Below are 12457 nucleotides of genomic sequence, written 5' to 3'. Positions count from 1 at the left end.
GGCAATAACGCTAAATTTACAATATTCTGAGATAAAGTAGTTTAATACGAAAGAAGTAAAGGTGTAAACTATTAGCAGACGAAAATCCAATACTAGTAGTATGGACGGCAGACGATACATCGTAAACTCTGTACATTGTCCGTGTAGACAGAAATAAACAGACAGTATTAAATGACATATATTGGAAAAAGAACGCCTATATATATGACCATGGTGTGTCAACGATAAACCTTGCTCAACTAAAGAGAAGCAAAATATATACATGTACACAGTGAATTTTAGACCCGGCAAAGCCGTAAATAGAAATCGTGAGGCAAAGGCACTGTCCATAATACATTTCAGGTAAATCTCCGCAAAAACAAGGTTTTAAATCGTTAGACATAATCGTAAAGGAAAAAAGAGGAAAAAGGATTAATTATGAAAAGGACTCTGCATAGACAGAAGCTCGTCCATGACCGTGTCCTGGGCCGTGGACTCCTCGGGTGTCAGAGGATCCTCAACGAGGATCGCACTGAGACCTCTGGAGTCCCCAGACCCGGCCACAGACGCGCCCCTGGCCTTCCGCCTCCGACGGTCGACGACATCCCAACCAGGGTCCGTCTCCTCGGAAGCGGAACGCTTCTCCCCTCTGGCCTCAGACGAAAACTCCATCTCACCCTCATTATCCCCTTCTGTTTCTTCTACCTCTGCAGCTATCCCAGTTTCCTCCGTGACTTCCACCTCCCTGGTCTGCTCCACCCCTCCTGTCTGCACATCCTGCACCTTCTCTTCCACGACCTCGGCCCCGACCTCGTTCACAACAGCCTCAGGATCAGGCGTTGCCTCACCTGAAACAACTGCCCCAGCATTAGTGACAATGCCGGGGCAGGTGCTCCTCACGTGGCCAATGCGCTGGCAGCGCAGACACAGAGGAGCACGTCCCCGCATTGTCACCAATGCTCGAGTTCCACATTCAAAATTCAAGATGTGGGGAATTTGCCCCTTTTCTATTTCATTCACTGAAATTTTGACAATCCTTATTCCTGTTTTAACGGAATTTTCCCCGAACTTGATCGCGTCATCAGAAATACCCAGGACCTTTCCATAACGTTCAAAAATGCTATGAAGTACATTTGCACATGTGTGCACTGGCAACCAGTGCACACGACACTCAACGATTTGATTATGATAATCAACCACACTGAAATTTTTCCCTCTATATGAAAAATCAGTATTTCCTATAAATCGCTCCACCACATCTCGGCTGCGTAAAGACACTTCGAAAAATCGTGATCCCGGAGGTCCCCTGGAAATGGTGTCCACTTCTCCTGCGTCTACATTATACTTTCCCATCATCATGACTAAGTCAGCCATAGAAACATTTCTATTGTTCATACATGAAATTTTCACGGATCTATTTTCTATGTCCGCACTAACTGCCTTTCCCACTAATGCGGGAAAGTATGCAGCAATACTAGTCATGTTTATTTAACACTCCACTGAAATACACTTTAAGTAAAGCTCCACGAGGAAAACGAAATTACTGCATGCAGATCACGGTATCCCCTGTGCCAGGTAAGTATGCTGGGCAGCGGCGGCTATTTCACTTATATACCAACATGAATACAGTTTCCGAGTACAGGCCTGGTCAAACAAGGGTACCGCGGTCTAGTCGCGCGCGCTGTATTCGCTTGCGCACATTGTTTCCGTGTTTGGGCAGAAACCCCGTTCTCATTTCGCATTTTCGTTAAAACGCATATTTTGTGTATGCAAGGTTAGAGTGGTGCTTCCGGTTTGTACGTAACCGCTGCATTCAATATGTGTGTATAAGTAGCCATGACTCATGTAAGTATGTCGTAACAACAAAGCGCAAAATTCACATCATTTTAAAAAAATGTGTCAATACAAACACTTGCTTCGTAACGTAACGTATCCACGCAAAAACTAATGTCTTCCTGACGTTGCCAAGTCTGCGACGTCAGTTGAAATTTAACATCGCGTCACAACGTCATGACGGCAGCGCTTCTACGTCATTGCGCTCAAGAGACGTTCACTCTTAGACGCAACGTCATAAATACGAATAACAACGTTGTTCAGCGATAGTGGTCCTATATGTAACGCATTTTCACAAAAGTTTGCATTTTTGTGTGAAATAATTGCAGTGTGTACACGTAACTGCACGAAAACGTGCATTAAAACGTATTTTAATACATATAATATTTAAACAAAAAGTAAAAGTCTACAGCACCCGGTATTCCCAGGCGGTCACCCATCCAAGTACTAACCGGGCTCGACGTTGCTTAACTTCGGTGATCGGACGAGAACCGGTGTTTTCAACGTGATATGGCCGTAGACATCAGTACCTGTAAAACGAAGCATTATATAGGTGTTGCTTAAGCAGACGGTGTTCTATTTTTAGTTTTCACATTTAATTATATATCATAGCAACATTTCAATTATATAGTAATAATAATAATAATGGCGATGTTGGTAATGATATAAAACGTGAACATTATTAAAAATAATAGGTAATAGAACAAGTATTCCGTATTTATAAGTACAACCAGCATTACCATATACCCGGCTTGTACGCGTAACACTTTTAATACACTATCGTTCGTGTGCGCTCGCACACGTGTTTACCGTTTAGAATGACGAGCGGCCACGCTGTCAGACGAGACCCCTTCTTATTATGATTTTATTTTTTAGTTTTGTTTTATTATGATCGGGAGTTAGCGCGAACGCAATCTCCCACACAAATAAATTGCGCACCCGAGTTACCCACATTTGGGGTAATCGCAGGCGCCAGCCCAACCGAAGTGCAATGGAAGAGCCTCTTCCTGGGGGAACCGCCATCTTGATCACGGTATCCCCTGTGCCAGGTAAGTATGCTGGGCAGCGGCGGCTATTTCACTTATATACCAACATGAATACAGTTTCCGAGTACAGGCCTGGTCAAACAAGGGTACCGCGGTCTAGTCGCGCGCGCTGTATTCGCTTGCGCACATTGTTTCCGTGTTTGGGCAGAAACCCCGTTCTCATTTCGCATTTTCGTTAAAACGCATATTTTGTGTATGCAAGGTTAGAGTGGTGCTTCCGGTTTGTACGTAACCGCTGCATTCAATATGTGTGTATAAGTAGCCATGACTCATGTAAGTATGTCGTAACAACAAAGCGCAAAATTCACATCATTTTAAAAAAATGTGTCAATACAAACACTTGCTTCGTAACGTAACGTATCCACGCAAAAACTAATGTCTTCCTGACGTTGCCAAGTCTGCGACGTCAGTTGAAATTTAACATCGCGTCACAACGTCATGACGGCAGCGCTTCTACGTCATTGCGCTCAAGAGACGTTCACTCTTAGACGCAACGTCATAAATACGAATAACAACGTTGTTCAGCGATAGTGGTCCTATATGTAACGCATTTTCACAAAAGTTTGCATTTTTGTGTGAAATAATTGCAGTGTGTACACGTAACTGCACGAAAACGTGCATTAAAACGTATTTTAATACATATAATATTTAAACAAAAAGTAAAAGTCTACAGCACCCGGTATTCCCAGGCGGTCACCCATCCAAGTACTAACCGGGCTCGACGTTGCTTAACTTCGGTGATCGGACGAGAACCGGTGTTTTCAACGTGATATGGCCGTAGACATCAGTACCTGTAAAACGAAGCATTATATAGGTGTTGCTTAAGCAGACGGTGTTCTATTTTTAGTTTTCACATTTAATTATATATCATAGCAACATTTCAATTATATAGTAATAATAATAATAATGGCGATGTTGGTAATGATATAAAACGTGAACATTATTAAAAATAATAGGTAATAGAACAAGTATTCCGTATTTATAAGTACAACCAGCATTACCATATACCCGGCTTGTACGCGTAACACTTTTAATACACTATCGTTCGTGTGCGCTCGCACACGTGTTTACCGTTTAGAATGACGAGCGGCCACGCTGTCAGACGAGACCCCTTCTTATTATGATTTTATTTTTTAGTTTTGTTTTATTATGATCGGGAGTTAGCGCGAACGCAATCTCCCACACAAATAAATTGCGCACCCGAGTTACCCACATTTGGGGTAATCGCAGGCGCCAGCCCAACCGAAGTGCAATGGAAGAGCCTCTTCCTGGGGGAACCGCCATCTTGATCACGGTATCCCCTGTGCCAGGTAAGTATGCTGGGCAGCGGCGGCTATTTCACTTATATACCAACATGAATACAGTTTCCGAGTACAGGCCTGGTCAAACAAGGGTACCGCGGTCTAGTCGCGCGCGCTGTATTCGCTTGCGCACATTGTTTCCGTGTTTGGGCAGAAACCCCGTTCTCATTTCGCATTTTCGTTAAAACGCATATTTTGTGTATGCAAGGTTAGAGTGGTGCTTCCGGTTTGTACGTAACCGCTGCATTCAATATGTGTGTATAAGTAGCCATGACTCATGTAAGTATGTCGTAACAACAAAGCGCAAAATTCACATCATTTTAAAAAAATGTGTCAATACAAACACTTGCTTCGTAACGTAACGTATCCACGCAAAAACTAATGTCTTCCTGACGTTGCCAAGTCTGCGACGTCAGTTGAAATTTAACATCGCGTCACAACGTCATGACGGCAGCGCTTCTACGTCATTGCGCTCAAGAGACGTTCACTCTTAGACGCAACGTCATAAATACGAATAACAACGTTGTTCAGCGATAGTGGTCCTATATGTAACGCATTTTCACAAAAGTTTGCATTTTTGTGTGAAATAATTGCAGTGTGTACACGTAACTGCACGAAAACGTGCATTAAAACGTATTTTAATACATATAATATTTAAACAAAAAGTAAAAGTCTACAGCACCCGGTATTCCCAGGCGGTCACCCATCCAAGTACTAACCGGGCTTCGACGTTGCTTAACTTCGGTGATCGGACGAGAACCGGTGTTTTCAACGTGATATGGCCGTAGACATCAGTACCTGTAAAACGAAGCATTATATAGGTGTTGCTTAAGCAGACGGTGTTCTATTTTTAGTTTTCACATTTAATTATATATCATAGCAACATTTCAATTATATAGTAATAATAATAATAATGGCGATGTTGGTAATGATATAAAACGTGAACATTATTAAAAATAATAGGTAATAGAACAAGTATTCCGTATTTATAAGTACAACCAGCATTACCATATACCCGGCTTGTACGCGTAACACTTTTAATACACTATCGTTCGTGTGCGCTCGCACACGTGTTTACCGTTTAGAATGACGAGCGGCCACGCTGTCAGACGAGACCCCTTCTTATTATGATTTTATTTTTTAGTTTTGTTTTATTATGATCGGGAGTTAGCGCGAACGCAATCTCCCACACAAATAAATTGCGCACCCGAGTTACCCACATTTGGGGTAATCGCAGGCGCCAGCCCAACCGAAGTGCAATGGAAGAGCCTCTTCCTGGGGGAACCGCCATCTTGATCACGGTATCCCCTGTGCCAGGTAAGTATGCTGGGCAGCGGCGGCTATTTCACTTATATACCAACATGAATACAGTTTCCGAGTACAGGCCTGGTCAAACAAGGGTACCGCGGTCTAGTCGCGCGCGCTGTATTCGCTTGCGCACATTGTTTCCGTGTTTGGGCAGAAACCCCGTTCTCATTTCGCATTTTCGTTAAAACGCATATTTTGTGTATGCAAGGTTAGAGTGGTGCTTCCGGTTTGTACGTAACCGCTGCATTCAATATGTGTGTATAAGTAGCCATGACTCATGTAAGTATGTCGTAACAACAAAGCGCAAAATTCACATCATTTTAAAAAAATGTGTCAATACAAACACTTGCTTCGTAACGTAACGTATCCACGCAAAAACTAATGTCTTCCTGACGTTGCCAAGTCTGCGACGTCAGTTGAAATTTAACATCGCGTCACAACGTCATGACGGCAGCGCTTCTACGTCATTGCGCTCAAGAGACGTTCACTCTTAGACGCAACGTCATAAATACGAATAACAACGTTGTTCAGCGATAGTGGTCCTATATGTAACGCATTTTCACAAAAGTTTGCATTTTTGTGTGAAATAATTGCAGTGTGTACACGTAACTGCACGAAAACGTGCATTAAAACGTATTTTAATACATATAATATTTAAACAAAAAGTAAAAGTCTACAGCACCCGGTATTCCCAGGCGGTCACCCATCCAAGTACTAACCGGGCTCGACGTTGCTTAACTTCGGTGATCGGACGAGAACCGGTGTTTTCAACGTGATATGGCCGTAGACATCAGTACCTGTAAAACGAAGCATTATATAGGTGTTGCTTAAGCAGACGGTGTTCTATTTTTAGTTTTCACATTTAATTATATATCATAGCAAACATTTCAATTATATAGTAATAATAATAATAATGGCGATGTTGGTAATGATATAAAACGTGAACATTATTAAAAATAATAGGTAATAGAACAAGTATTCCGTATTTATAAGTACAACCAGCATTACCATATACCCGGCTTGTACGCGTAACACTTTTAATACACTATCGTTCGTGTGCGCTCGCACACGTGTTTACCGTTTAGAATGACGAGCGGCCACGCTGTCAGACGAGACCCCTTCTTATTATGATTTTATTTTTTAGTTTGTTTTATTATGATCGGGAGTTAGCGCGAACGCAATCTCCCACACAAATAAATTGCGCACCCGAGTTACCCACATTTGGGGTAATCGCAGGCGCCAGCCCAACCGAAGTGCAATGGAAGAGCCTCTTCCTGGGGGAACCGCCATCTTGATCACGGTATCCCCTGTGCCAGGTAAGTATGCTGGGCAGCGGCGGCTATTTCACTTATATACCAACATGAATACAGTTTCCGAGTACAGGCCTGGTCAAACAAGGGTACCGCGGTCTAGTCGCGCGCGCTGTATTCGCTTGCGCACATTGTTTCCGTGTTTGGGCAGAAACCCCGTTCTCATTTCGCATTTTCGTTAAAACGCATATTTTGTGTATGCAAGGTTAGAGTGGTGCTTCCGGTTTGTACGTAACCGCTGCATTCAATATGTGTGTATAAGTAGCCATGACTCATGTAAGTATGTCGTAACAACAAAGCGCAAAATTCACATCATTTTAAAAAAATGTGTCAATACAAACACTTGCTTCGTAACGTAACGTATCCACGCAAAAACTAATGTCTTCCTGACGTTGCCAAGTCTGCGACGTCAGTTGAAATTTAACATCGCGTCACAACGTCATGACGGCAGCGCTTCTACGTCATTGCGCTCAAGAGACGTTCACTCTTAGACGCAACGTCATAAATACGAATAACAACGTTGTTCAGCGATAGTGGTCCTATATGTAACGCATTTTCACAAAAGTTTGCATTTTTGTGTGAAATAATTGCAGTGTGTACACGTAACTGCACGAAAACGTGCATTAAAACGTATTTTAATACATATAATATTTAAACAAAAAGTAAAAGTCTACAGCACCCGGTATTCCCAGGCGGTCACCCATCCAAGTACTAACCGGGCTTCGACGTTGCTTAACTTCGGTGATCGGACGAGAACCGGTGTTTTCAACGTGATATGGCCGTAGACATCAGTACCTGTAAAACGAAGCATTATATAGGTGTTGCTTAAGCAGACGGTGTTCTATTTTTAGTTTTCACATTTAATTATATATCATAGCAACATTTCAATTATATAGTAATAATAATAATAATGGCGATGTTGGTAATGATATAAAACGTGAACATTATTAAAAATAATAGGTAATAGAACAAGTATTCCGTATTTATAAGTACAACCAGCATTACCATATACCCGGCTTGTACGCGTAACACTTTTAATACACTATCGTTCGTGTGCGCTCGCACACGTGTTTACCGTTTAGAATGACGAGCGGCCACGCTGTCAGACGAGACCCCTTCTTATTATGATTTTATTTTTTAGTTTTGTTTTATTATGATCGGGAGTTAGCGCGAACGCAATCTCCCACACAAATAAATTGCGCACCCGAGTTACCCACATTTGGGGTAATCGCAGGCGCCAGCCCAACCGAAGTGCAATGGAAGAGCCTCTTCCTGGGGGAACCGCCATCTTGATCACGGTATCCCCTGTGCCAGGTAAGTATGCTGGGCAGCGGCGGCTATTTCACTTATATACCAACATGAATACAGTTTCCGAGTACAGGCCTGGTCAAACAAGGGTACCGCGGTCTAGTCGCGCGCGCTGTATTCGCTTGCGCACATTGTTTCCGTGTTTGGGCAGAAACCCCGTTCTCATTTCGCATTTTCGTTAAAACGCATATTTTGTGTATGCAAGGTTAGAGTGGTGCTTCCGGTTTGTACGTAACCGCTGCATTCAATATGTGTGTATAAGTAGCCATGACTCATGTAAGTATGTCGTAACAACAAAGCGCAAAATTCACATCATTTTAAAAAATGTGTCAATACAAACACTTGCTTCGTAACGTAACGTATCCACGCAAAAACTAATGTCTTCCTGACGTTGCCAAGTCTGCGACGTCAGTTGAAATTTAACATCGCGTCACAACGTCATGACGGCAGCGCTTCTACGTCATTGCGCTCAAGAGACGTTCACTCTTAGACGCAACGTCATAAATACGAATAACAACGTTGTTCAGCGATAGTGGTCCTATATGTAACGCATTTTCACAAAAGTTTGCATTTTTGTGTGAAATAATTGCAGTGTGTACACGTAACTGCACGAAAACGTGCATTAAAACGTATTTTAATACATATAATATTTAAACAAAAAGTAAAAGTCTACAGCACCCGGTATTCCCAGGCGGTCACCCATCCAAGTACTAACCGGGCTCGACGTTGCTTAACTTCGGTGATCGGACGAGAACCGGTGTTTTCAACGTGATATGGCCGTAGACATCAGTACCTGTAAAACGAAGCATTATATAGGTGTTGCTTAAGCAGACGGTGTTCTATTTTTAGTTTTCACATTTAATTATATATCATAGCAACATTTCAATTATATAGTAATAATAATAATAATGGCGATGTTGGTAATGATATAAAACGTGAACATTATTAAAAATAATAGGTAATAGAACAAGTATTCCGTATTTATAAGTACAACCAGCATTACCATATACCCGGCTTGTACGCGTAACACTTTTAATACACTATCGTTCGTGTGCGCTCGCACACGTGTTTACCGTTTAGAATGACGAGCGGCCACGCTGTCAGACGAGACCCCTTCTTATTATGATTTTATTTTTTAGTTTTGTTTTATTATGATCGGGAGTTAGCGCGAACGCAATCTCCCACACAAATAAATTGCGCACCCGAGTTACCCACATTTGGGGTAATCGCAGGCGCCAGCCCAACCGAAGTGCAATGGAAGAGCCTCTTCCTGGGGGAACCGCCATCTTGATCACGGTATCCCCTGTGCCAGGTAAGTATGCTGGGCAGCGGCGGCTATTTCACTTATATACCAACATGAATACAGTTTCCGAGTACAGGCCTGGTCAAACAAGGGTACCGCGGTCTTCGCGCGCGCTGTATTCGCTTGCGCACATTGTTTCCGTGTTTGGGCAGAAACCCCGTTCTCATTTCGCATTTTCGTTAAAACGCATATTTTGTGTATGCAAGGTTAGAGTGGTGCTTCCGGTTTGTACGTAACCGCTGCATTCAATATGTGTGTATAAGTAGCCATGACTCATGTAAGTATGTCGTAACAACAAAGCGCAAAATTCACATCATTTTAAAAAAATGTGTCAATACAAACACTTGCTTCGTAACGTAACGTATCCACGCAAAAACTAATGTCTTCCTGACGTTGCCAAGTCTGCGACGTCAGTTGAAATTTAACATCGCGTCACAACGTCATGACGGCAGCGCTTCTACGTCATTGCGCTCAAGAGACGTTCACTCTTAGACGCAACGTCATAAATACGAATAACAACGTTGTTCAGCGATAGTGGTCCTATATGTAACGCATTTTCACAAAAGTTTGCATTTTTGTGTGAAATAATTGCAGTGTGTACACGTAACTGCACGAAAACGTGCATTAAAACGTATTTTAATACATATAATATTTAAACAAAAAGTAAAAGTCTACAGCACCCGGTATTCCCAGGCGGTCACCCATCCAAGTACTAACCGGGTCGACGTTGCTTAACTTCGGTGATCGGACGAGAACCGGTGTTTTCAACGTGATATGGCCGTAGACATCAGTACCTGTAAAACGAAGCATTATATAGGTGTTGCTTAAGCAGACGGTGTTCTATTTTTAGTTTTCACATTTAATTATATATCATAGCAACATTTCAATTATATAGTAATAATAATAATAATGGCGATGTTGGTAATGATATAAAACGTGAACATTATTAAAAATAATAGGTAATAGAACAAGTATTCCGTATTTATAAGTACAACCAGCATTACCATATACCGGCTTGTACGCGTAACACTTTTAATACACTATCGTTCGTGTGCGCTCGCACACGTGTTTACCGTTTAGAATGACGAGCGGCCACGCTGTCAGACGAGACCCCTTCTTATTATGATTTTATTTTTTAGTTTTGTTTTATTATGATCGGGAGTTAGCGCGAACGCAATCTCCCACACAAATAAATTGCGCACCCGAGTTACCCACATTTGGGGTAATCGCAGGCGCCAGCCCAACCGAAGTGCAATGGAAGAGCCTCTTCCTGGGGGAACCGCCATCTTGATCACGGTATCCCCTGTGCCAGGTAAGTATGCTGGGCAGCGGCGGCTATTTCACTTATATACCAACATGAATACAGTTTCCGAGTACAGGCCTGGTCAAACAAGGGTACCGCGGTCTTGTCGCGCGCGCTGTATTCGCTTGCGCACATTGTTTCCGTGTTTGGGCAGAAACCCCGTTCTCATTTCGCATTTTCGTTAAAACGCATATTTTGTGTATGCAAGGTTAGAGTGGTGCTTCCGGTTTGTACGTAACCGCTGCATTCAATATGTGTGTATAAGTAGCCATGACTCATGTAAGTATGTCGTAACAACAAAGCGCAAAATTCACATCATTTTAAAAAATGTGTCAATACAAACACTTGCTTCGTAACGTAACGTATCCACGCAAAAACTAATGTCTTCCTGACGTTGCCAAGTCTGCGACGTCAGTTGAAATTTAACATCGCGTCACAACGTCATGACGGCAGCGCTTCTACGTCATTGCGCTCAAGAGACGTTCACTCTTAGACGCAACGTCATAAATACGAATAACAACGTTGTTCAGCGATAGTGGTCCTATATGTAACGCATTTTCACAAAAGTTTGCATTTTTGTGTGAAATAATTGCAGTGTGTACACGTAACTGCACGAAAACGTGCATTAAAACGTATTTTAATACATATAATATTTAAACAAAAAGTAAAAGTCTACAGCACCCGGTATTCCCAGGCGGTCACCCATCCAAGTACTAACCGGGTCGACGTTGCTTAACTTCGGTGATCGGACGAGAACCGGTGTTTTCAACGTGATATGGCCGTAGACATCAGTACCTGTAAAACGAAGCATTATATAGGTGTTGCTTAAGCAGACGGTGTTCTATTTTTAGTTTTCACATTTAATTATATATCATAGCAACATTTCAATTATATAGTAATAATAATAATAATGGCGATGTTGGTAATGATATAAAACGTGAACATTATTAAAAATAATAGGTAATAGAACAAGTATTCCGTATTTATAAGTACAACCAGCATAACCATATACCAGGCTTGTACGCGTAACACTTTTAATACACTATCGTTCGTGTGCGCTCGCACACGTGTTTACCGTTTAGAATGACGAGCGGCCACGCTGTCAGACGAGACCCCTTCTTATTATGTTTTATTTTTTAGTTTTGTTTTATTATGATCGGGAGTTAGCGCGAACGCAATCTCCCACACAAATAAATTGCGCACCCGAGTTACCCACATTTGGGGTAATCGCAGGCGCCAGCCCAACCGAAGTGCAATGGAAGAGCCTCTTCCTGGGGGAACCGCCATTTTTTCTTTTTCATAAAACTTTATTCACATAAAATAACATGTGGGTGGGGTGTAAAGCGCCCCGCCCAACTTGCCTCGAGAAAGCACCTTAACATTGATATAAATAACAAAAGTAACATAATGCAATAGTTTTGAAGTTTGGAAAAGTCACTGTTATATTCACTTAATCGATCACTTTTATATCGTTTCACTATTAGTCACTTGAAAGTCACTTTCACTTGTTGAACTATTTTTAAAAGTCAATATCTATATATTTAAACTGTTTTAGATAAACTCAGCGTCGAGGGGAGAAGCAAATAACACATAATACAGACAATTATATACATTATAAACTGGTGGTGCTGAGGCAAGTATGTTAGTAGTATACCAAGGTGAAAAAATTCAAACATTTGAAAAACAGGATAATTTTGAATTGTCATTTAAAAAGATATCTGGCAGAAGATGGTGATGACGACCCGAGCAGTTCCGCACCGAGGCTC

General features: G+C 41.9%; 15 non-coding genes and 1 pseudogene across 15 annotated transcripts; all 16 read right to left on the bottom strand.

Annotated features, from left to right (window-relative positions):
• Positions 1-2215: 2215 nt before the first annotated feature.
• LOC128212677 (5S ribosomal RNA) lies at positions 2216-2334 on the bottom strand. Its single transcript, XR_008257582.1, has one exon. It is a non-coding gene; the product is annotated as a 5S ribosomal RNA (ribosomal RNA).
• Positions 2335-2705: 371 nt separating this feature from the next.
• On the bottom strand, positions 2706-2869 carry LOC128212583 (U1 spliceosomal RNA). The gene has a single exon (XR_008257503.1). It is a non-coding gene; the product is annotated as a U1 spliceosomal RNA (small nuclear RNA).
• A 653-nt stretch (positions 2870-3522) lies between these two features.
• LOC128212676 (5S ribosomal RNA) lies at positions 3523-3641 on the bottom strand. Its single transcript, XR_008257581.1, has one exon. It is a non-coding gene; the product is annotated as a 5S ribosomal RNA (ribosomal RNA).
• Positions 3642-4012: 371 nt separating this feature from the next.
• Positions 4013-4176, bottom strand: LOC128212582 (U1 spliceosomal RNA). Its single transcript, XR_008257502.1, has one exon. It is a non-coding gene; the product is annotated as a U1 spliceosomal RNA (small nuclear RNA).
• A 653-nt stretch (positions 4177-4829) lies between these two features.
• On the bottom strand, positions 4830-4949 carry LOC128212569 (5S ribosomal RNA). The gene has a single exon (XR_008257489.1). It is a non-coding gene; the product is annotated as a 5S ribosomal RNA (ribosomal RNA).
• A 371-nt stretch (positions 4950-5320) lies between these two features.
• Positions 5321-5484, bottom strand: LOC128212581 (U1 spliceosomal RNA). Its single transcript, XR_008257501.1, has one exon. It is a non-coding gene; the product is annotated as a U1 spliceosomal RNA (small nuclear RNA).
• A 653-nt stretch (positions 5485-6137) lies between these two features.
• LOC128212675 (5S ribosomal RNA) lies at positions 6138-6256 on the bottom strand. The gene has a single exon (XR_008257580.1). It is a non-coding gene; the product is annotated as a 5S ribosomal RNA (ribosomal RNA).
• Positions 6257-6627: 371 nt separating this feature from the next.
• LOC128212580 (U1 spliceosomal RNA) lies at positions 6628-6791 on the bottom strand. Its single transcript, XR_008257500.1, has one exon. It is a non-coding gene; the product is annotated as a U1 spliceosomal RNA (small nuclear RNA).
• Positions 6792-7444: 653 nt separating this feature from the next.
• Positions 7445-7564, bottom strand: LOC128212568 (5S ribosomal RNA). The gene has a single exon (XR_008257488.1). It is a non-coding gene; the product is annotated as a 5S ribosomal RNA (ribosomal RNA).
• A 371-nt stretch (positions 7565-7935) lies between these two features.
• On the bottom strand, positions 7936-8099 carry LOC128212579 (U1 spliceosomal RNA). Its single transcript, XR_008257499.1, has one exon. It is a non-coding gene; the product is annotated as a U1 spliceosomal RNA (small nuclear RNA).
• Positions 8100-8751: 652 nt separating this feature from the next.
• LOC128212674 (5S ribosomal RNA) lies at positions 8752-8870 on the bottom strand. Its single transcript, XR_008257579.1, has one exon. It is a non-coding gene; the product is annotated as a 5S ribosomal RNA (ribosomal RNA).
• A 371-nt stretch (positions 8871-9241) lies between these two features.
• Positions 9242-9405, bottom strand: LOC128212578 (U1 spliceosomal RNA). Its single transcript, XR_008257498.1, has one exon. It is a non-coding gene; the product is annotated as a U1 spliceosomal RNA (small nuclear RNA).
• Positions 9406-10056: 651 nt separating this feature from the next.
• On the bottom strand, positions 10057-10174 carry LOC128212571 (5S ribosomal RNA). Its single transcript, XR_008257491.1, has one exon. It is a non-coding gene; the product is annotated as a 5S ribosomal RNA (ribosomal RNA).
• A 370-nt stretch (positions 10175-10544) lies between these two features.
• Positions 10545-10708, bottom strand: LOC128212577 (U1 spliceosomal RNA). The gene has a single exon (XR_008257497.1). It is a non-coding gene; the product is annotated as a U1 spliceosomal RNA (small nuclear RNA).
• A 652-nt stretch (positions 10709-11360) lies between these two features.
• LOC128212570 (5S ribosomal RNA) lies at positions 11361-11478 on the bottom strand. The gene has a single exon (XR_008257490.1). It is a non-coding gene; the product is annotated as a 5S ribosomal RNA (ribosomal RNA).
• A 370-nt stretch (positions 11479-11848) lies between these two features.
• On the bottom strand, positions 11849-11986 carry LOC128212658 (U1 spliceosomal RNA; annotated as a pseudogene).
• Between the last annotated feature and the right edge of the window lie 471 nt (positions 11987-12457).

Source organism: Mya arenaria, chromosome 12 (assembly GCF_026914265.1).
Source record: "Mya arenaria isolate MELC-2E11 chromosome 12, ASM2691426v1".
Lineage (NCBI taxonomy): Eukaryota > Metazoa > Mollusca > Bivalvia > Myida > Myidae > Mya > Mya arenaria.
Note: the sequence above shows the minus strand (reverse complement) of the source record. Positions and strands in the feature narration are given on the sequence as shown.